The 26,123-nt window shown below is 62.9% G+C and overlaps 1 long non-coding RNA gene across 2 annotated transcripts in view; it reads right to left on the bottom strand.

The window, feature by feature from the left end:
• LOC127042504 (uncharacterized) overlaps positions 1-25,073 on the bottom strand; it is a 524,165-nt gene extending 499,092 nt beyond the window's left edge. The window contains exon 1 of one of the 2 annotated variants that reach the window (XR_007771959.1): positions 24,752-25,073. This is a non-coding gene — a long non-coding RNA (uncharacterized LOC127042504). Of the gene's footprint in view, positions 1-19,281; positions 19,602-24,751 lie in introns of those variants that run through there. The other variant, XR_007771958.1, reaches the window with a different exon arrangement.
• Positions 25,074-26,123: the final 1,050 nt, after the last annotated feature.

Here is a 26,123-nt window from a genome sequence, read left to right on the forward strand (position 1 = left end):
CCCGGACCAGCCGTAACGTTCCGCCGGGCGCTGGGGGCGGGGCTGGAGCGGGGCGGGGGAGTAACAGGGAGCGTGGGAGGGGCGGGCGCAGAGCAGGAAATTGATGGGCGGGGGGGGTCAGGCAGCTGGAGGCAGGGTTCGTGGGGCGCTAAAGGGCACAATCCGGGCTGGGGGGAGGAGCAGGAGTTGAGCTCAGGGGGAGGCGCTGGCAGAGCCCCCCCCTTTGGTGTGAGGGCGGAGGTGTCGAGGGGGGAGGAGAAGCCGGAGTTCCAGGGTGGGGGGAAGTCACTGGGGGGGTAGATCTGTCTCTGTGCAGCCAGGACATTCCTGGGGTGGGAGGGAGGTGAGTTAATTGGATCCTGTCCCTGTTTTTGCCACTTCCTCCCACACACACATTCTCTCAAGATTTCCCCTTTTCTCTCTCATTATCACACGTGGCTATAAAATCCAGGGAGATTCTCCTCCCCCGCCCCAATGATCAGCTCTCTAATTGCCTCTGATTTTCCCTTTTCTCTCCATACTTCTCAAATGTCAATTTAAAATCTCTCCGATGGGGGGTGGATTTTCCCACCCATTTTATCTGCAGCGATTTGTCCTTGTTTGGGTGGGAAATTGTTGCCCTGGGTCATTCCCCAGAACATGGCTCCCCCTGGAGTGGGGATGGGATGAGGTTCCCGTTCTCTGCCTATGAGTCTATAACCCGTGCGGGCCCTGACCCCAGCTCCAGGGGCCCCACCCGTGGTGGCCCTGACCCCAGCTTCAGGGTCCCAACCAATGCGGGGCCTGACCCCAGCTCCAGGGCCCCACCCGTGTTGGCCCTGACCCCACCTCCAGGGTCCTAACCTTGGGGACCCTGACCCCAGCTCCCGGGGCCCAACCCGTGTGGGTCCTGACCCCAGCTCCCGGGGCCCAACCCGTGTGGGTCCTGACCCCAGATCCCGGGGCCCAACCCATGGGGGCCCTTACCCCAGCTCCAGGGCCCCAACCTGTGCGGGGCCTGACCCCAGCTCCAGGGCCCCACCCGTGTTGGCCCTGACCCCACCTCCACTGGCCCAACCCGTGCGCGCCCTAACCCCAGCTATAGAGGCCCCACCCGTGCGGGCCCTGACCCGAACACCAGGGGCCCCACCCGTGCGGGCCCTGACCCCAGCTCGAGGGGCCCAACCCGTGCGGGCCCTGACCCCAGCTCGAGGGGCCCAACCCGTGCGGGCCCTGACCCCAGCTCGAGGGGCCCAACCCGTGGGGGACCTGATCCCAGCTCCAGGGGCCCCACCCGTGGGGTCCTGACCCAAGCTCCAGAAGCCCCAATCGTGCGGATCCTGAACCCAGCTCCAGGAGCCCAACCCGTGGGGGTCCTAACCACAGCTCCAGGGGCCCAACATGTGCGGGCCCTGACTCCCCAGCTCCAGGCTCCGAAGTCGTGGGGGCCCTGACCCCAGCTCCAGTTGCCCAACCCGTGCGGGCCCTGAACCCAGCTCCAGGGGCCCAGACCATGGGGGCTATGACCCCAGCTCCAGTGGCCACACCCGTGCGGGCCCTAACCCAAACTCCTGGGGCCCAACTCGTGGTGGCCTTGACTCCAGCTCCAGGGGCCCAACACGTATGGGCCCTGACCACAGCTCCAGAAGCCGAACCCGTCTGGGTCCTGACCCTAGCTCCAGGGGCCCAAACCATGAGAGCCCTGAACCCAGCTCGAGAGGCCCAACCCGTGGGGGTCATGACCCCAGCTCCAGGGGCCCAACCCATTCGGGCCCTAACCCCAGTGCCAGGGGCCCAACAAGTGCGGGCCCTGACACCAACTCCACGGGCCCAACCTGTGCGGGCCCTTACCTCAGTTCCAGGGGCCCAACCCTTGGCGTTCCTGACCCCAACTCCAGGGGCCCAACCTGTGTTGGTTCTGACCCCAGCTCCTGGGGCCCAAACCGTAGGTGCCCTGACCCCAGCTCCAGGGCCCAAACCCGTGGGGGCTCTGTCCGCAGCTACAGGGGCCCAATCCATGCGGGCCCTGAGCGCAGCTTCAGGGGCCCAACCCGTGCAGGTTCTGACTCCAGCTCTATGTGCCCAACCCCTGCGGGCCCTGACTACAGCTCCAGGGGCCCAACCCGTGGGCGCCCTAACCCCAGCTGCAGTTGCTCAAGCCGTGGGGGCCCTGACCCCATCTGCAGAGGTCCAACCCGTTCGTGCCCTGACACCACCTCCAGGGTCCCAACCCGTGCGTCCCCTAACCCCAGCTCCAGGGTCCCAACCCGTGGGGGCCCTGACCCCAGCTCCAGGGTCCCAACCCGTGCGGGGCCTGACCCCAGTTCCAGAGGCCCAACCTGTGCGGGCCCTCAGCCTAGCTCCTGGGGCCCAAACCTTGTGGGCCCCGACCCCAGCTCCAGGGGGAAAAACCCGTGGGGGCCCTGACCCCAGCTCCAGGGGCCCAACCCGTGGGGGCCCTGACCCCAGCTCCAGGGGCCCAACCCGTGGGGGCCCTGAACCCAGCTCCAGGGGCCCAACCGTGCAGGCCCTGACCCAGCTCCAGGGGCCCCACCAGTGGGGCCCCAGCTTCAGGGCCCTAACCCGTGGAGGCCCTGACCCCTGCTGTAGGGGCCCAACCCGTGTTGGCCCTGACCATAGGTCCAGGGACCCCACCCGTGCAGGCCCTGACCCCAGCTACAGCGTACTAACCCGTGCGGGCCATGACCCCAGTTCCAGGCGCCAAACTCGTGCGGGCCCTCACCCCAGCCTCAAGAGCCAAACCCGTGGGGGACCTGACCCCAGCTCCAAAGGCCACAACCGTGGGGGCCCTGACCCGAGCTCCAGGGGCCCAACCCTTGCCGTCCGTGACCCCAGCTCCAGGGGCCCCGTCCGTGTTGGCCCTGACCCCAGCTCCAGGGGCCCCATCCGTGTTGGCCCTGACCCCAGCTCCAGCGGCGCAACCTTGGGAGCCCTGCCCCAGCTCCATGGGGGCCCAACCCGTGCGGGCCCTGACCCCAGCTCCATGGGCGCCACCCGTAGGGGCCCTGACCCCAGATCCAGGGGCCCAACCTATGCGTGCCCTGACCCCAACTCCTGCGGCCCTACCCATGCGGACCCTGACCCTAGCTCCAGGGGCCTCACCCGTGGGGACCCTGACCCAAACTCTAGGGGCCCAACCCCTGCGGGCCCTGACCCCAGCTCCAGGGGTCCAACCTGTGTGGGTCCTGACCCCAGCTCCAGGGCCCCAACCCGTGGGGGCCCTGATGCCAGCTCCAGAGGCCCAACCCGTGCAGGCCCTGACCCCAGCTCCAGGGGCCCAACCCGTTCGGGCCCTGACCCCAGCTATAGTGGTCCAACCTGTGCGGGCCCTGACTCCAGCTCCACGGGCCCAGCCCTTGGCAGTCCTCAACCCAGCTCCAGGGGCCCAACCCGTTTGGGCCCTAACCCATGCTGCAGGGTCCAACCCCTGGGGGCCCTGACCCCAGCTCCAAGGACCCCACCCGTGCAGGCCCTGACCCCAGATCCAGGGGTCCCACCCGTGCGGGCCCTGACCTCAGCTCCAGGGGCCACAACCCTGGGGGCCCTGACCCCAGATCCAGTGACCCAACCCATGCGGGCCCTGACCCCAGCTCCAGGGACCCAACCCATGGGGGACATGACCCCAGTTCCATGGGCGCCACCCGTAGGGGCCCTGACCCCAGGTCCAGAGGCCCAACCTATCCATGCCCTGACCCCAGCTCCAGGGGCCCCACCCGTGGAGGCCCTGACCCCAGCTCCAGGGCCCCAACCCATGGGGGCCCTTACCCCAGTTTCAGGGGCCCAACCCATGCGGGCCCTTACCCCAGCTTCAGGGGCCCAACCCGTGTGGGTCCTGACCCCAGATCCCGGGGCCCAACCCGTGTGGGTCCTGACCCCAGATCCCGGGGCCCAACCCATGGGGGCCCTTACCCCAGCTCCAGGGCCCCAACCTGTGCGGGGCCTGACCCCAGCTCCAGGGCCCCACCCGTGTTGGCCCTGACCCCAGCTCCAGGGTCCTAACCTTGGGGACCCTGACCCCACCTCCAGTGGCCCAACCCGTGCGCGCCCTAACCCCAGCTCTAGAGGCCCCACCCGTGCGGGCCCTGACCCGAACACCAGGGGCGCCACCCGTGGGGGCCTTGACCCCAGCTCCAGGGGCCCCACCCGTCTGGGTCCTGACCCCAGCTCCAGGTCTCAACGCGTGGGGGCCTTGACCCCAGCGCCAGGGGCCCAACCCGTGCGGGCCCTGACCCCAGCGCCAGGGGCCCAACCCGTGCGGGCCCTGACCCCAGCTCCAGGGGCCCAACCCGTACGGGCCCTGACCCCAGCTCCAGGGGCCCAACCCGTGCGGGCCCTGATCCCAGCTCCAGGGGCCCCACCCGTGGGGTCCTGACCCAAGCTCCAGGAGCCCCAATCGTGCGGATCCTGATCCCAGCTCCAGGGGCCCAACCCGTGGGGGACCTGATCCCAGCTCCAGGGGCCCCACCCGTGGGGTCCTGACCCAAGCTCCAGAAGCCCCAATCGTGCGGATCCTGAACCCAGCTCCAGGGGCCCAACCCGTGGGGGCCCTAACCACAGCTCCAGGGGCCCAACATGTGCGGGCCCTGACTCCCCAGCTCCAGGCGCCGAACTCGTGGGGGCCCTGACCCCAGCTCCAGTTGCCCAACCCGTGCGGGCCCTGACCCCAGCTCCAGGGGCCCAGCCCGTTTTGGCCCTAACTCCCCAGCTCCAGGCGTCGAACTCGTGTGGGCCCTGACCGCAGCTCCAGTGGCCCAACCCATGCGGGCCCTAACTCGAGCTCCAGAGGCCCCACCCGTGTGGGCCCTGACCCCAGGTCCAGGCGCCGAAGTCGTGAGGGCCCTGACCCCACCCTCAAGGGCCCAACCCGTGGGGGCCCCGACCCCAGCTGCAGGGGCCCCACCCGTGTGGGTGCTGGCCTCAGCTCCAGGGGCCCAACCCGTTGGGGTCATGACGCCAGCTCCAGGGGTCCAACCCATTCGGGCCCTAACCCCAGTGCCAGGGGCCCAAAAAGTGCCGGCCCTCACCCCAACTCCACGGGACCAACCCGTGCGGACCCTGACCCCAGCTACAGGAGCCCCAATTGTGCGGATCATGAAAACAGCTCCAGGGGCCCAACCCATGGGGACCCTGACCCCATCTCCAGGGGCCCAACCCGTGGGGCCCTGACCCCAGCTGCATGGGCCCCACCCATAGTAAACTTGACCCCAGGTCCAGGGGCCCAACATATGCGGGTCCTGACCCCAGCTCCTGCGACCTAACCCGTGGGGGCCCTAACCCCAGCTCTAGAGGCCCCACCGGTGCGGGCCCTGACCCCAGCTCCAGAGGACCCACCCGTGGGGGCCCTGACCCCTGCTCCAGGGGCCCAACCAGTGTTGGCCCTGACCCCAGCTCCAAGGGCCCAACCCGTGTGGATCCTGATGCCAGCACCAGGGGCCCAACCCGTGGGGGCCCTAACCACAGCTAGAGTTGCCCAACCCATGGGGGCCCTGACCCGAGCTCCAGGGGCCCAACCCGTGCGGGCCCTGACCCCAGCTCCAGGGACCCAAACCGTGTGGGTCCTGACCCCAACTCCAGGGGCTCAACCTGTGGGGTCCCTTACCCCAGCTCTAGAGGACCAACCCGTGGGGGCCCTTACCCCAGCTCGAGGGGCCCAACCCATGGGGGCCATGACACCAGCTCCAGCGGCCCAACACAATTGGGCCCTAACCCCAGTGCCACGGGCCCAACAAGTGCCGGCCCTGACCCCAACTCCACGGGCCGAATCCATGCGGGCCCTGACCCCAGCTCCAGGGGCCCAACACGTGGGGGACCTGATCCCAGCTCCAGGGGCCCCACCCGTGGGGCCCTGACCCCAGCTCCAGAAGACCCAATCGTGCGGATCCTGAAAAGAGCTCCAGGGGCCCAACCCGTGGGGACCCTGACCCCATCTCCAGGGGCCCAACTCGTGGGGCCCTGACCCTAGCTCCAGGGGCCCCACCCATAGAGGACCTGACCCCAGCTCCAGAGGCCCAACATATGCGGATCCTGACCCCAGCTCCAGAGGCCCCACCCGTGGGGGCCCTGACCCCAGCTCCAGAGGCCCCACCCGTGGGGGCCCTGACCCCAGCTCCAGGGGCCCAACCCGTGTGGGCCTTCACCCCAGCTCCAGGGGCCCAACCCGTGCGGGCCCTGACCCGAGCTCCAGGGACCCAAAACGTGTGGATCCTGACCCCAGCTTCAGGGGCCCAACCTGTGCGGGTGCTGACCTCAGCTCCAGGGGCCCAACCCGTTCGGGCCCTAACCTCAGCTGCAGTGGCCCCACAAGTGCTTCCCTGACCCCAGCTCCAGGGGCCCAACCCGTGCGGGCCCTGACCCCAGCTCCAGGGGCCCAACCCGTGCGGGCCCTAACCCCAGCTCCAGAGGACCCACCAGTGCGGGCCCTGACCCCAGATCGAGGCGCCAAACTCGTGGGGGCCCTGACCTCAACCTCAAGGGCCCAATCCGTGGGGCCCTGACCCCAGCTCCAGGGGCCCCAATCGTGCGGGCCCTGACCCTAGCTCCAGGGACCCAACACTTGGGGGCCCTGACCACACCTTCAGGGGCCCATACCGTGCGGGTCCTGATCCCAGCTCTAGAAACCCAACACGTGTGGGTCCTGAGCCCAGCTCCAGGGGCCCAACCCGTAGGCGCCCTGATCCCAGCTCCAGGGCCCAAACCCGTGGCGGGCATGACCGCAGCTCCAGGGGCCCAATCCGTGGGGGCCCTGACCCCAGCTCCAGGGGCCCAACCCGTGCGAGGCCTGACTCCTGCTCCAGGGGCCCAACCCGTGGTGGCCCTGACCCCAGCTCCAGGGGCCTAACCCGTGCGGGCCCTGACCGCAGCTCCTGGGGCCCAACCCTTGTGGGTCCTGACCGCAGGTCCAGGGGCCCAACCCATTTGGGTCCTGACCCCAGGTCCAGGTGCCCAACCCGTGGGGGTACTGACCCCAGGTCAAGGTGACCAACCCCTGCGAGCCCTGACCCCAGCTCCAGGGCCCCAACCAGCGCATCCCCTAACCCCAGCTCCAGGGGCCCAACCCGTGCGGGGCTTCACCCCAGTTCCAGAGGCCCAACCTGTGCGTCCCTCACCCCAGCTCCCTGGGCCGAACTGGTGTGGGCCCTGACCCCAGCTCCAGGGGCCAAAACTGTGGGGGTCCTGACCCCAGTTCCTAGAGCCCAACCCGTGCGGGCCCTGACCCTAGCTCCAGGGGCCCAAACCATGGTGGCCCTGACCCCAGCTCCAGGGCCTAACCCGTGGTGGCCCTGACCCCAGCTCCAGGGACCCTACCCGTGCGGACCCTAACCCCAGCTCCAGGGGTCCCACCCGTGCGGGCCCTTACCCCAGGTCTATGGGCCCAATGCGTGCGGACTCTGACGCCAGCTCCAGGTGCTGAAATCATGGGGGCCCTGACACCAGCCTCAAGGGCCCAACCTGTGGGGGACCTAAACCCAGCTCCAGGGGGCCGACCCGTGGGGGCCCTGACGCCAGCTCCAGAGGCTCAACCCGTGCGGGGCCTGACCCCAGCTCCAGGGCCCCAACCCGTGGGGGCCCTGACGCCAGAACCAGGGGCCCCACCCGTGCGGGCCGTGACCCCAGCTCCATGGGCGCCACCCGTAGGGGCCCTAACCCCAGATCCAGGGGCCCAACCTATGCGTGCCCTGACCCCAGCTCCTGCAGCCCCACCCATGCGGACCCTGACCCCAGCTCCAGGGGCCCAACCCGTGTGGGTCCTGACCCCAGCTCCAGGGGCCCAACCCGTGGGGGCCCTTACCCCAGCTCCAGGGGCCCAACCCGTGGGGGCCCTTACCCCAGCTCCAGAGGCTGAACCCGTGTGGGGCCTGACCCCAGCTCCAGGGCCCCACCCGTGTTGGCCCTGACCCCAGGTCCAGGGGCCCAACCTTGGGGGCCCTGACCCCAGCTCCGGGGGCCCAACCCGTGCGGGCCCTGACCCCAGCTCCAGTGGCCCAACCCGTGCGGGCCCTAACCCCAGCTCCAGAGGACCCACCAGTGCGGGCCCTGACCCCAGATCGAGGCGCCAAACTCATGGGGGCCCTGACCTCAATCTCAAGGGCCCAATCCGTGGGGCCCTGACCCCAGCTCCAGGGGCCCCAATCGTGCGGGCCCTGTGTCATAAACAGATAGCTAAGGGTTAATGTCTCTTTCACCTGAAGCACCTGACCAGAGGACCAATCAGGAAACCGGATTTTTTCAACTTTGGGTGGAGGGAACTGAGTGTTTTTGTCTTTGTTTTCTGGCTGCCTGCTTTCTCTGAGCTTTGGAGAAGTAGTTCTACTTTCTAGTCTTCTGTTTCTAAGTGTAAGGACAAAGAGATCAGATAGTAAGTTCTATGGTTTCTTTTCTTTGGTATTTGCATGAATATAAGTGCTGGAGTGCTTTGATTTGTATTCTTTTTGAATAAGGCTGTTTATTCAATATTCTTTTAAGCAATTGACCCTGTGTTGTATCATCTAATACAGAGAGAACATTTGTACTTATTTTTCTTTCTTTTTATATAAAGCTTTCTTTTAAGACCTGTTGGAGTTTTTCTTTACTTCAGGGAAATTGAGTCTGTACTCACCAGGGAATTGGTGGGAGGAAGAAATCAAGGGAAGATCTGTGTGTTGAATTGCTAGCCTGACCTTGCATTCCCTCTGGGGGAATAGGAAAGTACTTTTTGTTTCCAGGATTGGGAACAGAGAGGGAGGTTCACTCTGTTTGGGTTCACAGAGCTTGTGTCTGTGTATCTCTCCAGGAGCACCTGGAGGGGGGAAGGGAAAAAGGATTATTTCCCTTTGTTGTGAGACTCAAGGGATTTGGGTCTTGGGGTCCCCAGGAAAGGTTTTCAGGGGGACCAGAGTGCCCCAAAACACTCTAATTTTTTGGGTGGTGGCAGCAGGTACCAGGTCCAAGCTGGTAACTAAGCTTGGAGGTTTTCATGCTAACCCCCATATTTTGGACGCTAAGGTCCAAATCTGGGACTAAGGTTATTACATGGTGGCAGCGGTGGGATATAGACAGAACCCAGAAGCCAGTAGAAATATTATATTTTTCTTTTCTCTGCTAAGGGCTTTTTAGCAGAGAGAAACAGTTTGGTTTTAAAAGGGAACCAGAGAGAAATTTTTTTTTTCTGCTCTCTCTGGCAGTTTGTGGCTTACATGTTAAGGGTCTTTTGTCATGCAATAGCCCTCCCATTAGGAGTCAAGTACCAGCACTTATAGGCATGCAAATAAAGTGGTTTTTCTGGTTTCCCTTCATTGAACATTAGCTAGAGAGAGAAAAGGAAAATTAGCTAAAGGCACTGTTGCTAGGCAGACTTCAGGAGGCAACAGAGAACCTGCAGTGCAGAAGATAAACACCGGAGGGCACCCCAACACAAGAAAACAGGAATCATGACTTCTAAGGCAAAAATTGACGCCGAAGAGCAAATCAAAGAAGCTGAACACAGGCGACAACTGGAAATAAAACAAAAAGAGATGGAGATGAAAGAAAGAGAAGAACAGATCAAAGAGGCAGCCTTCCAAAGAGAACAGGCAGCCCAAGAGGCAGCACACAAAAGAAAACTAGAAGAAGAGGTGGCCCACCGCCGAGAAATGGAAAAGCACCAAAAAGAAATGGAAAAACAACAAAAAGAAATGGAAAAACAACAAAAAGAGAATGAAGAGAAGGAAAAACAGAGAAAACATGAACTGGAGTTGGCAAAAGCTGGGCTGCATGTGCCAGCCAACCCTAACAACCCGGCGCCCATTATTGCTCCACAGCACAGGAAATTTCCCACCTACAAGGCAGGTGATGACACCGAGGCCTTCTTGGAAAATTTTGAAAGAGCCTGTCTTGGGTACAGCATTCCCGAAGACCAGTACATGGTAGAATTGAGGTCACAGCTCAGTGGACCTTTAGCAGAGGTGGCAGCTGAAATGCCTAAGCACCAAATGAATGACTATAAACTTTTTCAAACCAAGGCCAGATACAGGATGGGGATAACCCCAGATCATGCCCGTCGGCGTTTCAGAAACCAAAAGTGGAAACCAGAGGAGTCATTTCCCAAACACGCCTACTACATTGCAAAAAACTATGAGGCCTGGCTAACAGGAAACAACATTCAAACCTTGGAAGAACTGAACCTCCTCATACAAATGGAGCAGTTCTTGGATGGTGTTCCTGAAGACATCACGCGGTACATACAAGATGGAAACCCCAAGAATATCGCTGAGGCGGGGGAGATTGGAGCCAAATGGATGGAACTGGCAGAAAGCAAAAAAGCTACTGTCAAGGGGAACGATTACCCCAGGGGGCACACAGACCATAAACCCTACCACCGAGGACAGCCAAAGACCCCACATACCACCCAAGTAAAGCCACAGATACCCTACCCTTCAACCTCACCAGTCTCCAGTAACTCACCTCGGCCCAGTGACCCATCAGATGGAAGATGCTTTAAGTGTAATGAACTGGGACATATCAAGGCCAACTGTCCCAAGAACACCATGCGAGTGCAATTCATTACACCACCATCACACCAAAGATCCCCAGGCCCGGATGCCTCTCAAATACCCTTGGAGCGAAGGGAAAATTTGAGAGTGGGCGGAAAGAAGGTTACTGCGTGGAGAGACACGGGGGCACAAGTGTCAGCTATCCACCAATCCTTCGTTGACCCCAAATTCATCAACCCAAAGGCCAAAGTTACAATTTACCCCTTCATGTCACAAGCTGTAGACTTGCCTACAGCTCAACTGCCTGTCCAGTACAAAGGCTGGTCAGGAATGTGGACTTTTGCAGTCTATGACAATTATCCTATCCCCATGCTACTGGGGGAAGACTTGGCCAACCAGGTGAGGCGGGCCAAGAGAGTGGGAATGGTTACACGTAGCCAAACCAGGCAAGCTTCCAGACCCATTCCTGTTCCTGAACCGTCCACAGAGGCCCCGTCTGTGTTACCAGAGACCCAGACAGAGGTAGTGGACCCGGATTCCATGCCTACCACTGAAACAGCCACAGCATCTCCAGTCCCAGGCCCGGAACTGGAACAGCAACCAGCACCAGCAAGTGCAACTACATCTTCAAACTCAACGCCAGAGGGCGCCAGCGAGCCAAAACTGGCAGAAGCACAAGACAGCCATACCCAAAAGGCTCAGCCAGAGCCTGAAATACCCTCAGGTGCACCAGCGGAGAGCGGTACACCAGCAACGGAAACAACCCCATCACCTACATCGCTTCCAGAGGGACCAAGCCCAAGTCCACAGTCTGAGGAAGAACTGGTGACCCCAGCCTCAAGGGAACAGTTCCAGGCTGAGCAGGAAGCGGATGACAGCCTTCAGAAAGCTTGGGCAGCGGCACGGAGCACCCCACCGCCTCTCAGCTCTTCTAATCGATCCTGGTTTGTTATAGACCAAGGACTTTTGTACAAGGAAATTCTTTCTGGTGGACACCGGGAAGAATGGCAGCCGCAAAAACAGTTGGTGGTTCCAACTAAGTACCGGGGGAAGCTCTTAAGCTTAGCCCATGATCATCCCAGTGGCCATGCTGGGGTGAACAGAACCAAGGACCGGTTGGGGAAGTCCTTCCACTGGGAGGGGATGGGCAAGGACGTTGCCAAGTATGTCCGGTCTTGTGAGGTATGCCAAAGAGTGGGAAAGCCTCAAGACCAGGTCAAGGCCCCTCTCCAGCCACTCCCCATAATTGAGGTCCCATTTCAGCGAGTAGCTGTGGATATTCTGGGCCCTTTCCCAAAAAAGACGCCCAGAGGAAAGCAGTACGTACTGACTTTAGTGGACTTTGCTACCCGATGGCCGGAAGCAGTAGCTCTAGGCAACACCAGGGCTAACACTGTGTGCCTGGCCCTAACAGACATCTTTGCCAGGGTAGGTTGGCCCTCTGACATCCTTACAGATTCAGGGTCTAATTTCCTGGCAGGGACCATGGAAAAACTGTGGGAAACTCATGGGGTGAATCACTTGGTTGCCACCCCGTACCACCATCAAACCAATGGCCTGGTGGAAAGGTTCAATGGAACTTTGGGGGCCATGATACGAAAATTCATCAACGAATTCTCCAATAATTGGGACCTAGTGTTGCAGCAGTTGCTGTTTGCCTACAGGGCTGTACCACATCCCAGTTTAGGGTTTTCACCATTTGAACTTGTGTATGGTCACGAGGTTAAGGGGCCATTACAGTTGGTGAAGCAGCAATGGGAGGGGTTTACGCCTTCTCCAGGAACTAACATGCTGGACTTTGTAAGCAACCTACAAAGCACCCTCCGACACTCTTTAGCCCTTGCTAAAGAGAACCTAAAGGATGCTCAAGAAGAGCAAAAGGCCTGGTATGACAGACGTGCCAGAGATCGGTCCTTCAAGGTAGGAGACCAGGTTATGGTCTTGAAGGCGCAACAGGCCCATAAGATGGAAGCATCATGGGAAGGGCCCTTCACGGTCCAAGAGCGCCTGGGAGCTGTAAACTACCTCATAGCATTTCCCAATTCCTCACTAAAGCCTAAAGTGTACCATGTTAATTCTCTCAAGCCTTTCTATTCCAGAGACTTACAGGTTTGTCAGTTTACAGTCCAGGGAGATGATGCTGAGTGGCCTGACGGTGTCTACTATGACGGGACAAAAGACGGTGGCGTGGAAGAGGTCAACCTCTCAACCACCCTGGAACGTCTGCAGCGGCAACAAATCAAGGAGCTGTGCACTAGCTTCGCCCCACTGTTCTCAGCCACCCCAGGACGGACTGAACGGGCATACCACTCCATTGATACAGGTAATGCTCACCCAATCAGAACCCCACCCTACCGAGTGTCTCCTCATGCCCAAGCCGCTATAGAACGGGAGATCCAGAACATGCTACAGATGGGTATAATCCGCTCATCTACCAGTGCATGGGCATCTCCAGTGGTTCTGGTACCCAAACCAGATGGGGAAATACGCTTTTGCGTGGACTACCGTAAGCTAAATGCTGTAACTCGTCCGGACAACTATCCAATGCCACGTACCGATGAGCTATTGGAAAAGTTGGGACGTGCCCAGTTCATCTCTACAATAGACTTAACCAAGGGGTACTGGCAAGTACCGCTAGATGAACCTGCCAAGGAGAGGTCAGCATTCGTCACCCATGCGGGGGTGTATGAATTCAATGTCCTTCCTTTCGGCCTTCGAAATGCACCCGCCACCTTCCAGAGGCTGGTAGATGGTCTACTAGCTGGACTGGGAGAATTTGCAGTTGCCTACCTCGATGATGTGGCCATTTTTTCAGACTCCTGGCCCGAACACCTACTACACCTGGAAAAGGTCTTTGAGCGCATCAGGCAGGCAGGACTAACTGTTAAGGCCAAAAAGTGTCAAATAGGCCAAAACAGAGTGACTTACCTGGGGCACCAGGTGGGTCGAGGAACCATAAACCCCCTACAGGCCAAGGTGGATGCTATCCAAAAGTGGCCTGTCCCAAAGTCAAAGAAGCAGGTCCAATCCTTCTTAGGCTTGGCCGGATACTACAGGCGATTTGTACCACACTACAGCCAAATCGCTGCCCCACTGACCGACCTGACCAAAAAGACCCAGCCAAATGCAGTTAAGTGGACTGATGAGTGTCAAAAGGCCTTTACCCAACTTAAGGCAACGCTCATGTCTGACCCTGTGCTCAGGGCCCCGGATTTTGACAAGCCATTCCTAGTAACCACGGATGCATCTGAGCGTGGTATAGGAGCAGTGCTCATGCAGGAAGCAACAGATCACAACTTCCATCCTGTCGTGTTTCTCAGCAAGAAACTGTCTGAGAGGGAAAGTCACTGGTCAGTCAGTGAAAAGGAATGCTATGCCATTGTGTACGCCCTGGAAAAGCTACGCCCATATGTTTGGGGACGGCGGTTCCAACTACAAACTGACCATGCTGCACTAAAGTGGCTTCATACTGCCAAGGGGAACAACAAGAAACTTCTTCGTTGGAGTTTAGCTCTCCAAGATTTTGATTTTGAAATTCAACACATCACAGGAGCTTCTAATAAAGTTGCTGATGCACTCTCCCGTGAGAGTTTCCCATAATTCAGTAGTTAAAAAGTGTTCTTACAATGTAGAAGTCTGTTAGTTATATACTTAGGAGTATATGTAAAGGTGTATGTGTTGTATTAATCTGTTTATTTTCAAGTTCTAGAAGGAAATCGCCGCCAGTGAGCTTCCCCACTGTCTGCAATTTGGGGGGCGTGTCATAAACAGATAGCTAAGGGTTAATGTCTCTTTCACCTGAAGCACCTGACCAGAGGACCAATCAGGAAACCGGATTTTTTCAACTTTGGGTGGAGGGAACTGAGTGTTTTTGTCTTTGTTTTCTGGCTGCCTGCTTTCTCTGAGCTTTGGAGAAGTAGTTCTACTTTCTAGTCTTCTGTTTCTAAGTGTAAGGACAAAGAGATCAGATAGTAAGTTCTATGGTTTCTTTTCTTTGGTATTTGCATGAATATAAGTGCTGGAGTGCTTTGATTTGTATTCTTTTTGAATAAGGCTGTTTATTCAATATTCTTTTAAGCAATTGACCCTGTGTTGTATCATCTAATACAGAGAGAACATTTGTACTTATTTTTCTTTCTTTTTATATAAAGCTTTCTTTTAAGACCTGTTGGAGTTTTTCTTTACTTCAGGGAAATTGAGTCTGTACTCACCAGGGAATTGGTGGGAGGAAGAAATCAAGGGGAGATCTGTGTGTTGAATTGCTAGCCTGACCTTGCATTCCCTCTGGGGGAATAGGAAAGTACTTTTTGTTTCCAGGATTGGGAACAGAGAGGGAGGTTCACTCTGTTTGGGTTCACAGAGCTTGTGTCTGTGTATCTCTCCAGGAGCACCTGGAGGGGGGAAGGGAAAAAGGATTATTTCCCTTTGTTGTGAGACTCAAGGGATTTGGGTCTTGGGGTCCCCAGGAAAGGTTTTCAGGGGGACCAGAGTGCCCCAAAACACTCTAATTTTTTGGGTGGTGGCAGCAGGTACCAGGTCCAAGCTGGTAACTAAGCTTGGAGGTTTTCATGCTAACCCCCATATTTTGGACGCTAAGGTCCAAATCTGGGACTAAGGTTATTACATGCCTGACCCTAGCTCCAGGGACCCAACACTTGGGGGCCCTGACCACACCTTCAGGGGCCCATACCGTGCGGGTCCTGATCCCAGCTCTAGAAACCCAACACGTGTGGGTCCTGAGCCCAGCTCCAGGACCCAACCCGTAGGCGCCCTGATCCCAGCTCCAGGGCCCAAACCCGTCGCGGCCATGACCGCAGCTCCAGGGGCCCAATCCGTGGGGGCCCTGACCCCATCTCCAGAGGCCCAACCCGTGCGAGGCCTGACTCCTGCTCCAGGGGCCCAACCCGTGGTGGCCCTGACCCCAGCTCCAGGGGCCTTAACCCGTGCGGGCCCTGACCGCAGCTCCTGGGGCCCAACCCGTTTGGGTCCTGACCCCAGGTCCAGGGGCCCAACCCGTTTGGGTCCTGACCTCAGGTCCAGGTGCCCAACCCGTGGGGGTCCTGACCCCAGTTCCAGGTGACCAACCCCTGCAAGCCCTGACCCCAGCTCCAGGGGCCCAACCAGCACGTCCCCTAACCCCAGCTCCAGGGGCCCAACCCATGCGGGGCCTCACCCGAGTTCCAGAGACCCAACCTGTGCGTCCCTCACCCCAGCTCCCGGGGCCAAACTGGTGTCGGCCCTGACCCCAGCTCCAGGGGCCAAACGTGTGGGGGTCCTGACCCCAGTTCCTGGGGCCCAACCCGTGCGGGCGATGAACCCAGCTCCAGGGGCCCAACCGGTGTAGGCCCTGACCCCAGCTCCAGGGGCCCAACCCGTGGGGCCTGACCTCAGCTTCATGGGCCCCACCCATAGGGGACCTGACTCCAGCTCCAGGGGCCCCACATATTCGGGCCCTGACCCCACCTCCTGTGGCCCCAACCGTGGGGGCACTGACCCCAGCTCCAGGGGCCCAACCAGTGGGAGCCATAACCCCAGCTCCAGAGGACCCACCCGTGGGGGCCCTTACCCCAGCTCCAGGGACCCAACCCATGTGGGCCCTGACCCCAGCTCCAGGGGCCCAACCCGTGTGGATCCTGACGCCAGCATGAGGGGCCCAACCCGTGGGGGCGCTGCCCTCTGCTCCAGGGTCCCAAGCCGTTCGGGCCCTAACCCCAGCTGCAGTGGCCCCACAAGTGATTGCGCTGACCCCAGCTCCACGGGCCCAACCTGTGCGGGCCCTGACCCCAGCTCCAGTGGCCTAACCCGTGGAGCCACTTACCCCAGCTCCAGGGGCCCCACCCTTGGGGGCCCTGACCTCAGCTCCAGGGCCCCAACCCGAGCGGGCCCTGAACCCAGCTACAGACGCCAAACTCGTGGGTGCCCTGACCCGAGCTCTAGTGGCCCAACCCGTGCGGGCCAAACCCCAGCTCCATAGGCCCCACCAGTGCAGGCCCTGACCCCAGTTCCAGGGGCCCAACCTTTGTGGATCCTGATGCCAGCACCAGGGGCCCAACCCGTGGGGGCCCTGACCACAGCTTTAGTTACCCAACCCGTGGGGGCCCTGACCCCAGCTCCAGGCGCCGAACTCGTGGGAGCCCTGACCACAGCTCCAGGGACCCAACTCGTGCAGGCCCTGACCCCAGCTCCAGGGGCGCAACCCGTGGGGGCCCAGAACCCAGCTCCGGGGGCCCAAACGGTGAGGGCCCTGACCCCAGCTCCAGAGCCCCAACCCATGCGGTTCCTGACCCCAGCTCCAGAGGTCCCACCCGTGCGGGCCCTGACCCCAGATCAAGGCGCCGAACTCATGGGGGCCCTGACCCCAGCCTCAAGGGTCCAACCCGTGGGGGACTTTACCCCACCTCCTGGGGCCAGAACCGTGAGGGCCCTGAGTCCAGCTCCAGGGGCTCATCCCGTGCGGGCCGTGACCCCATGTACAGGGGCCCCAACCGTGTTGGCCCTGACCCCAGCTCCAGGTTCCCAACCTTTGCGGGCCCTGACCCCAGCTCCAGGGACTCCACCCGTGCGGGCCCTGACCCCAGCTCCAGGGGCCCAACCTTTGCGGGCCCTGACCCCAGCTCCAGGGTCACAATCCGTGGGGGCCCTGACCCCAGCTCCAAGGCCCAACCCGTAGGGGCCTGACCCCAGCTCCAGCGACCCCACCCGTGCGGGCCCTGACCCCAGCTCCAGTGGCCCAACTCGTGTCAGTCCTGACCCCAGCTCCAGGGGCCCCAACCGTAGGGGCCATGACCCCAGCTACAGGGGCCCAACCCGTGCGGGCCCTGACCCCAGCTCCAAGGCCCAACCCGTAGGGGCCTGACCCCAGCTCCAGCGACCCCACCCGTGCGGGCCCTGACGCCAGCTCCAGGGGTCCCGCCTGTGGGGGCCCTTACCCCAGCCCGGGTACTGACCCCAGCTCAAGGCGCCGAACTCATGGGGGCCCTGACCCCAGCCTCAAGGGTCCAAACCGTGGGGGACCTTACCCCACCTCCTCGGGCCAGAACCGTGAGGGCCCTGACTCCAGCTCCAGGGGCTCATCCCGTGCGGGCCGTGACCCCATGTACAGGGGCCCCAACCGTGTTGGCCCTGACCCCAGCTCCAGGTTCCCAACCTTTGCGGGCCCTGACCCCAGCTCCAGGGGTCCAACCCATGGGGGCCCTGACCCCAGCTTCAGGGCCCCAACCCGTGGGGGCCATGACCCCAGCTCCAGGGGCCAAACCCGTGCGGGTCGGGACCCCAGAACCAGGGGCCCCACCCGTGGGGGTTCTGTCCCCAGCTCCAGGGGCCCAACCCGTGCGGGCCCTGAGCCTAGCTCCAGAAATCCAACCCGTTGGGGCCCTGACCCCAGCTCCAGGGGCCCAACATTTGCGGGCCCTGACCCCAGCTCCAGGGTATCAATCCGTGGGGGCCCTGACCCCAGCTCCAAGGCCCAACCCGTGGGGGCCCCGACCCCAGCTCCAGCGACCCCACCCGTGCGGGCCCTGACCCCAGCTCCAGGGGTCCCGCCTGTGGGGGCCCTTACCCCAGCCCGGGTACTGACCCCAGCTCAAGGCGCCGAACTCATGGGGGCCCTGACCCCAGCCTCAAGGGTCCAAACCGTGGGGGACCTGACCCCAGGTCCAGGGGCCAGAACCGTAAGGGCCCTGACCCCAGCTCCAGAGGCTTATTTCGTGTGGGCTGTGACCCCATCTGCAGGGGCCCCAAACGTGTTGGCCCTGACCACAGCTCCAAGGGCCCAACCTGTGCGGGCCCTGACCCCAGCTACAGGCGCCGAACTCGTGGGGGCCCTGACCCCCGCCTCAAGGGCCCAACCCGTGGGGGCCCTGACCCCAGGTCCAGGGGCCCCACCTGTGGGGCCCTGATCCCAGCTCCAGGGAACCCAATCGTGCGGGCCCTGACTCGAACTACACGGGCCTAACCCATGGGGGCCCTGACCACAGCTCCAGGGGCCCAACCCGTGCGGGCCGTGACCCCTGCTCCATGCGCCGAACTCGTGGGGACCCTTACCCCAGCCTCAAGGGCCCAACCCGTGGGGGCCCCGACCCCAGCTCCAGGGGCCCCACCCATCGGGCCCCGACCCCAGCTCCAGGGGCCTCAATCGTGCGGGCCCTGACCCTAGCTCCAGGGGCCCAACCCTTGGGGGCCCTGACCACAGCTCCAAAGGCCAAACCCGTGGGGTCCTGACCACAGCACCATGCGCCGATCTGGTGGGGACCCTGACCCCAGCCTGAAGGCCCCACCCGTGAAGGCCCTCACCCCAGCTCCAGGTGCCCATCCAGTGCGGGCCCTGTCCCCAGCTCCAGAAACCCAACCCGTGGGGGCCCTGACCCCAGTTCCAGGGGCCCAACCCGTTTGGGTACTGACTCCAGCTCCAGGGGCCCAACCCGTACGCGCTCTGACCCCAGCTCCAGGGCTCAAACCCGTGGGGGCCCTGACCCCAGTTCCAGGGACCCCAACCGTGCGGGCCCTGACCCCAGCTCCAAGGGTCCCACCTGTGTGGATCCTTACCCCAGCTCTATGGGCCCAACCCGTGCGGGCCCTGATGCCAGTGTTAGTGACTTTACCCCAGAGGGCAAAGTTCGTTGTCTGACCGCGAGAGAGACAGGCAACACCAGCAAGGTCCAATCAAAAGCTCTTTATTGACAAGTGCACGCATCAATAGAGAGCAGCTCGTCTCCCGAGAGAACCAGCCCCCTCTTTACATCTTAGTATAAGCCTATATAGACAGTTCCGTCGCGTCATAAATTATTCACTGGAGCAACCCACCCCCTTCTTTTAACAACTAGAAACTAGACACCTTTAGTATACATGCATGCCTAAAGTTAGAAATGTAGGGGAGTTAAAAACAAACAACGAACAAAACCAGGGAGTGAAAACAAGGAGGCTGGGAAACTAGGGCTCTTATCAGTTCTTCGAAGGAGCTGCCCGAACACAGCACATCTGGTACTATGCCAGGAATGCAGCTTCTCGCTTATCTCACTTTTTCCCAGCGCTTGTGAGACATGCTGCTGCTTCTCAGTGTTTTCCACTCAGGGATTACCCACAAACCTCTGTTAGCCTGACTTTGGTCAGGTTGGCATACCTGGTTTTGTCTGCTATATCTTTATTCAGGCCTAACACCAGCTCCAGGAGCCGAACTTGTGGAGGCCCTGACCCTAGCCTCAAGGGTCCAACCCGTGGGGGACCTGAACCCAGCTCCAGGGGCCACAACCGTGGGGGCCCTGACCCCAGCTTGAGGGGCCTCATCCTTGTTGGCCCTGACCCCTGCTCCAGGGGCCCAACCCGTGGGGTCCCTGACCTGAGCTCCAGGAGCCCCACCATTGTTGGCCCGGACCCCAGCTCCAGTAGTCCAACCCGTGGGGCCCCTGACCCCAGCTCCAAGGCCCAACCCGTGAGGGCCCTGACCCCAGCTCCAGGGGCCCAACCCGTGCGAGCCCTGACCGCAGCTCCAGGCGCCGAACTCGTAGGGGCCCTGACCCGAGCTCCAGGGGCCCAACCCGTGGAGGCCCTGCCCCAGCCAGAGTTTCCCAACCCGTGGGGGCCCTGACTCCATCTCCAGGGGCCCAACCCGTTCGGGCCCTGACCCCAGCTCCAGTGGCCCATCCTGTGTGGGCCCTGACTCCAGCTCCATGTGCTCAACCCGTGCGGACCCTGACCCTAGCTAAAGGGACGCAACCAGTGGGGGCCCTGACCCCAGCTCCAGGGGCCCAACTAGGTGGGGTCCTCATCCCAGCTCCAGGGGTCCAACCCGTGCGGGCTCTGACCCCAGGGGCCCAGACCTCAGCTCCAGGGGCCCCAATCGTGCGGGCCCTAACCCCAGCTCCGGCGGCTCATTCCGAGGGGGCCCTCACCACAGCTCCAGGGGCCCAACCTGTGCGAGCCCTGACCCCAGTTCCTGGTGCCGAACTTGTGGGGGCCCTGACCCCAGCCTCAAGGGCCCAACCCGTTGGGCCCTTACCCCAGCTCCAGGGGCCACACCCGTGTGGGCCCTGACCCCAGCTCTAGGAGCCCCATTCGTGCGGGCCCTGACCCCAGCTCCAGGGGCCCAACCCGTGGGGACCCTGACCCCAGATCCAGGTGCCCAATCCATGGGGTCCTGAAGCCAGCTCCAGAGCCCCAACCCGTGCGGGTCCTGACACCAGCTCCAGGGGCCCCTCCCGTGGCGGCCCGGAATCCCAGATCCAGGGGCCCAACCCGTGCGGACCCTGACCCCAGCTCCAGGGGCCCAACCCGTGAGGGCCCTGACCCCAGCTCCAGGGGCCCCACCAGTGCGGGCTCTGACCCGACCTCCTGGGGCCCAACCCGTGGGGGCCCTGACCCCAGCTCCAGTGGCCCAACCCGTGCGGGCCCTAATCCCAGCTCCAGATGCCCCACCCGTGAGGGCCCTGACCCCAGCTCCAGGGGCCCAACCAGTGCGGGCCCTGACCCCAGCTGCAGGGGCTCAACCTGTGTGGGTCCTGACCCCAGCTCCAGGGGCCCAACCCATGGGGGCCCTGACCCCAGTTCCAGGGGCCTAACCCGTGGGGGCCATGACCCCAGCTCCAGGGACCAAACCCGTGCGTGTCGGGATCCCAGCTCCACGTGCCCCACCCGTGGGGGCCCTGACCCCAGCTCCAGGGCCCAACCCGTGTGGGCTCTGACCCCAGCTCCAGGGACCCCACCCGTGCGGGTCCTGACCCCTGCTCCAGAGGTCCCACCCGTGCGGACCCTTACCCCAGCCACAGGGGCCCAACCCGTGCGGGCCCTGACCCCTGCTCAAGGCGCCGAACTCATGGGGGCCCTGACCCCAGCCTCAAGGGTCCAATCCGTGGGGGACCTTACCCCACCTCCAGGGGCCAGAACCGTGAGGGCCCTGACCCCAGGTCCATGGGCTCATCCCGTGCGGGCCGTGACCCCATCTGCAGGGGCCCCAACCGTGTTGGCCCTTATCCCAGCTCCAGGGTCCCTATGTGTGCGGGCCCTGACCATAGATCCAGGGGCCCAACCCGTACGCGCCCTGACCCCAGCTCCAGGGCTCAAACCCGTGGGGGCCCTGACCCCAGCTCCAGGGGCCCAACCCTTGTGGGCCCTGACCACAGCTGCAAAGGCCCAACCTGTGCGTGCCCTGACCCCAACTCCATGCGCCGAACTGGTGGGGGCCCTGACCCCAGCCTCAAGGCCCCAACCCGTGCAGGCCCTGTCCCCAGCTCCAGGAATCTAACCCGTTGGGGCCCTGACCCCAGCTCCAGGGGCCCAACTCGTGTCGATCCTGACCCCAGCTCCAGGGGCTCCAACCGTAGGGGCCATGACCTCAGCTCCAGGGGCCCAAACTTTGCGGTCCCTGACCCCAGTTCCAGGGGCCCCACCCGTGGGGGCACAGATTCAACTCCAGGGTCCCCATCCGTGGGGGCCCTGACCCTAGCTCCAGTGGCCCCACCTATGGGGGCCCTGACCTAGCTCCAGGGGCCCAACCCGTGTAGTCAGTGACCCAAGCTCCATAGACCCCACCTGTAGTGGTCCTGACCCCAGCTCCAGGGGCCCCACCCGTGTTGGCCCTGACCCCAGCTCCAGGGGCACAACCTGTGGGGGCCCTGACCCCAGCTCCAGGGGCACAACCCGTGGGGGCCATAACCCCAACTCCAGGGGCCAAACCCGTGCGGGCCCTGACCTCAGCTCCAGGGCCCCAACCCGTGGGGCCCTGACCCCAATTCCAGGGCCGCAACCCGTGCGGGTCCTGACCCCAGCTCAAGGGAACCCACCCGTGCGGGTCCTGACCCCAGCTCCAAGGGCCCAACCCGTGGGGGCCCTGTCCCCAGCTCCAGGTCCTAACCCGTGGGGGCCCTGACTCCAGCTCCAGGGACCCCACCCGTGCGAGCCCTGACCCCAGCTCCAAGGGTCCCACCTGTGTGTCTCCTTACCCCAGCTCTATGGGCCCAACCCGTGCGGGCCCTGATGCCAGCTCCTGGTGACGAACTTGTGGGGGCCCTGACCCTAGCCTCAAGGATCCAACCCGTGGGGGATCTGATCCCAGCTCCAGGGGCCACAACCGTGGGGGCCCTGATCCCAGCTTCAGGGGCCCCACCCGTGTTGGCCCTGACCCCTGCTCCAGGGGCCCAACCCGTGGGGACCCTGACCCGAGCTCCAGGAGCACCACCATTGTTGGCCCGGACCCCAGCTCCAGGAGTCCAACCCGTGGGGCCCCTGACCCCAGCTCCAGGGGTCCAACCCGTGAGGCCCCTGACCCCAGCTCCAGGGGTCCAACCCGTGAGGGCCCTGACCCCAGCTCCAAGGCCCAACCCGTAGGGGCCTGACCCCAGCTCCAGCGACCCCACCCGTGCGGGCCCTGACGCCAGCTCCAGGGGTCCCGCCTGTGGGGGCCCTTACCCCAGCCCGGGTACTGACCCCAGCTCAAGGCGCCGAACTCATGGGGGCCCTGACCCCAGCCTCAAGGGTCCAAACCGTGGGGGACCTTACCCCACCTCCTCGGGCCAGAACCGTGAGGGCCCTGACTCCAGCTCCAGGGGCTCATCCCGTGCGGGCCGTGACCCCATGTACAGGGGCCCCAACCGTGTTGGCCCTGACCCCAGCTCCAGGTTCCCAACCTTTGCGGGCCCTGACCCGAGCTCCAGGGGTCCAACCCATGGGGGCCCTGACCCCAGCTTCAGGGCCCCAACCCGTGGGGGCCATGACCCCAGCTCCAGGGGCCAAACCCGTGCGGGTCGGGACCCCAGAACCAGGGGCCCCACCCGTGGGGGTTCTGTCCCCAGCTCCAGGGGCCCAACCCGTGCGGGCCCTGAGCCTAGCTCCAGAAATCCAACCCGTTGGGGCCCTGACCCCAGCTCCAGGGGCCCAACTTTTGCGGGCCCTGACCCCAGCTCCAGGGTATCAATCCGTGGGGGCCCTGACCCCAGCTCCAAGGCCCAACCCGTGGGGGCCCCGACCCCAGCTCCAGCGACCCCACCCGTGCGGGCCCTGACCCCAGCTCCAGGGGTCCCGCCTGTGGGGGCCCTTACCCCAGCCCGGGTACTGACCCCAGCTCAAGGCGCCGAACTCATGGGGGCCCTGACCCCAGCCTCAAGGGTCCAAACCGTGGGGGACCTGACCCCAGGTCCAGGGGCCAGAACCGTAAGGGCCCTGACCCCAGCTCCAGAGGCTTATTTCGTGTGGGCTGTGACCCCATCTGCAGGGGCCCCAAACGTGTTGGCCCTGACCACAGCTCCAAGGGCCCAACCTGTGCGGGCCCTGACCCCAGCTACAGGCGCCGAACTCGTGGGGGCCCTGACCCCCGCCTCAAGGGCCCAACCCGTGGGGGCCCTGACCCCAGGTCCAGGGGCCCCACCTGTGGGGCCCTGATCCCAGCTCCAGGGAACCCAATCGTGCGGGCCCTGACTCGAACTACACGGGCCTAACCCATGGGGGCCCTGACCACAGCTCCAGGGGCCCAACCCGTGCGGGCCGTGACCCCTGCTCCATGCGCCGAACTCGTGGGGACCCTTACCCCAGCCTCAAGGGCCCAACCCGTGGGGGCCCCGACCCCAGCTCCAGGGGCCCCACCCATCGGGCCCCGACCCCAGCTCCAGGGGCCTCAATCGTGCGGGCCCTGACCCTAGCTCCAGGGGCCCAACCCTTGGGGGCCCTGACCACAGCTCCAAAGGCCAAACCCGTGGGGTCCTGACCACAGCACCATGCGCCGATCTGGTGGGGACCCTGACCCCAGCCTGAAGGCCCCACCCGTGAAGGCCCTCACCCCAGCTCCAGGTGCCCATCCAGTGCGGGCCCTGTCCCCAGCTCCAGAAACCCAACCCGTGGGGGCCCTGACCCCAGTTCCAGGGGCCCAACCCGTTTGGGTACTGACTCCAGCTCCAGGGGCCCAACCCGTACGCGCTCTGACCCCAGCTCCAGGGCTCAAACCCGTGGGGGCCCTGACCCCAGTTCCAGGGACCCCAACCGTGCGGGCCCTGACCCCAGCTCCAAGGGTCCCACCTGTGTGGATCCTTACCCCAGCTCTATGGGCCCAACCCGTGCGGGCCCTGATGCCAGTGTTAGTGACTTTACCCCAGAGGGCAAAGTTCGTTGTCTGACCGCGAGAGAGACAGGCAACACCAGCAAGGTCCAATCAAAAGCTCTTTATTGACAAGTGCACGCATCAATAGAGAGCAGCTCGTCTCCCGAGAGAACCAGCCCCCTCTTTACATCTTAGTATAAGCCTATATAGACAGTTCCGTCGCGTCATAAATTATTCACTGGAGCAACCCACCCCCTTCTTTTAACAACTAGAAACTAGACACCTTTAGTATACATGCATGCCTAAAGTTAGAAATGTAGGGGAGTTAAAAACAAACAACGAACAAAACCAGGGAGTGAAAACAAGGAGGCTGGGAAACTAGGGCTCTTATCAGTTCTTCGAAGGAGCTGCCCGAACACAGCACATCTGGTACTATGCCAGGAATGCAGCTTCTCGCTTATCTCACTTTTTCCCAGCGCTTGTGAGACATGCTGCTGCTTCTCAGTGTTTTCCACTCAGGGATTACCCACAAACCTCTGTTAGCCTGACTTTGGTCAGGTTGGCATACCTGGTTTTGTCTGCTATATCTTTATTCAGGCCTAACACCAGCTCCAGGAGCCGAACTTGTGGAGGCCCTGACCCTAGCCTCAAGGGTCCAACCCGTGGGGGACCTGAACCCAGCTCCAGGGGCCACAACCGTGGGGGCCCTGACCCCAGCTTGAGGGGCCTCATCCTTGTTGGCCCTGACCCCTGCTCCAGGGGCCCAACCCGTGGGGTCCCTGACCTGAGCTCCAGGAGCCCCACCATTGTTGGCCCGGACCCCAGCTCCAGTAGTCCAACCCGTGGGGCCCCTGACCCCAGCTCCAAGGCCCAACCCGTGAGGGCCCTGACCCCAGCTCCAGGGGCCCAACCCGTGCGAGCCCTGACCGCAGCTCCAGGCGCCAAACTCGTAGGGGCCCTGACCCGAGCTCCAGGGGCCCAACCCGTGGAGGCCCTGCCCCAGCCAGAGTTTCCCAACCCGTGGGGGCCCTGACTCCATCTCCAGGGGCCCAACCCGTTCGGGCCCTGACCCCAGCTCCAGTGGCCCATCCTGTGTGGGCCCTGACTCCAGCTCCACGTGCTCAACCCGTGCGGACCCTGACCCTAGCTAAAGGGACGCAACCAGTGGGGGCCCTGACCCCAGCTCCAGGGGCCCAACTAGGTGGGGTCCTCATCCCAGCTCCAGGGGTCCAACCCGTGCGGGCTCTGACCCCAGGGGCCCAGACCTCAGCTCCAGGGGCCCCAATCGTGCGGGCCCTAACCCCAGCTCCGGCGGCTCATTCCGAGGGGGCCCTCACCACAGCTCCAGGGGCCCAACCTGTGCGAGCCCTGACCCCAGTTCCTGGTGCCGAACTTGTGGGGGCCCTGACCCCAGCCTCAAGGGCCCAACCCGTTGGGCCCTTACCCCAGCTCCAGGGGCCACACCCGTGTGGGCCCTGACCCCAGCTCTAGGAGCCCCATTCGTGCGGGCCCTGACCCCAGCTCCAGGGGCCCAACCCGTGGGGACCCTGACCCCAGATCCAGGTGCCCAATCCATGGGGTCCTGAAGCCAGCTCCAGAGCCCCAACCCGTGCGGGTCCTGACACCAGCTCCAGGGGCCCCTCCCGTGGCGGCCC

This window comes from Gopherus flavomarginatus, unplaced genomic scaffold (assembly GCF_025201925.1).
Source record: "Gopherus flavomarginatus isolate rGopFla2 unplaced genomic scaffold, rGopFla2.mat.asm mat_scaffold_46_arrow_ctg1, whole genome shotgun sequence".
In the NCBI taxonomy this organism is placed as follows: Eukaryota; Metazoa; Chordata; order Testudines; family Testudinidae; genus Gopherus; species Gopherus flavomarginatus.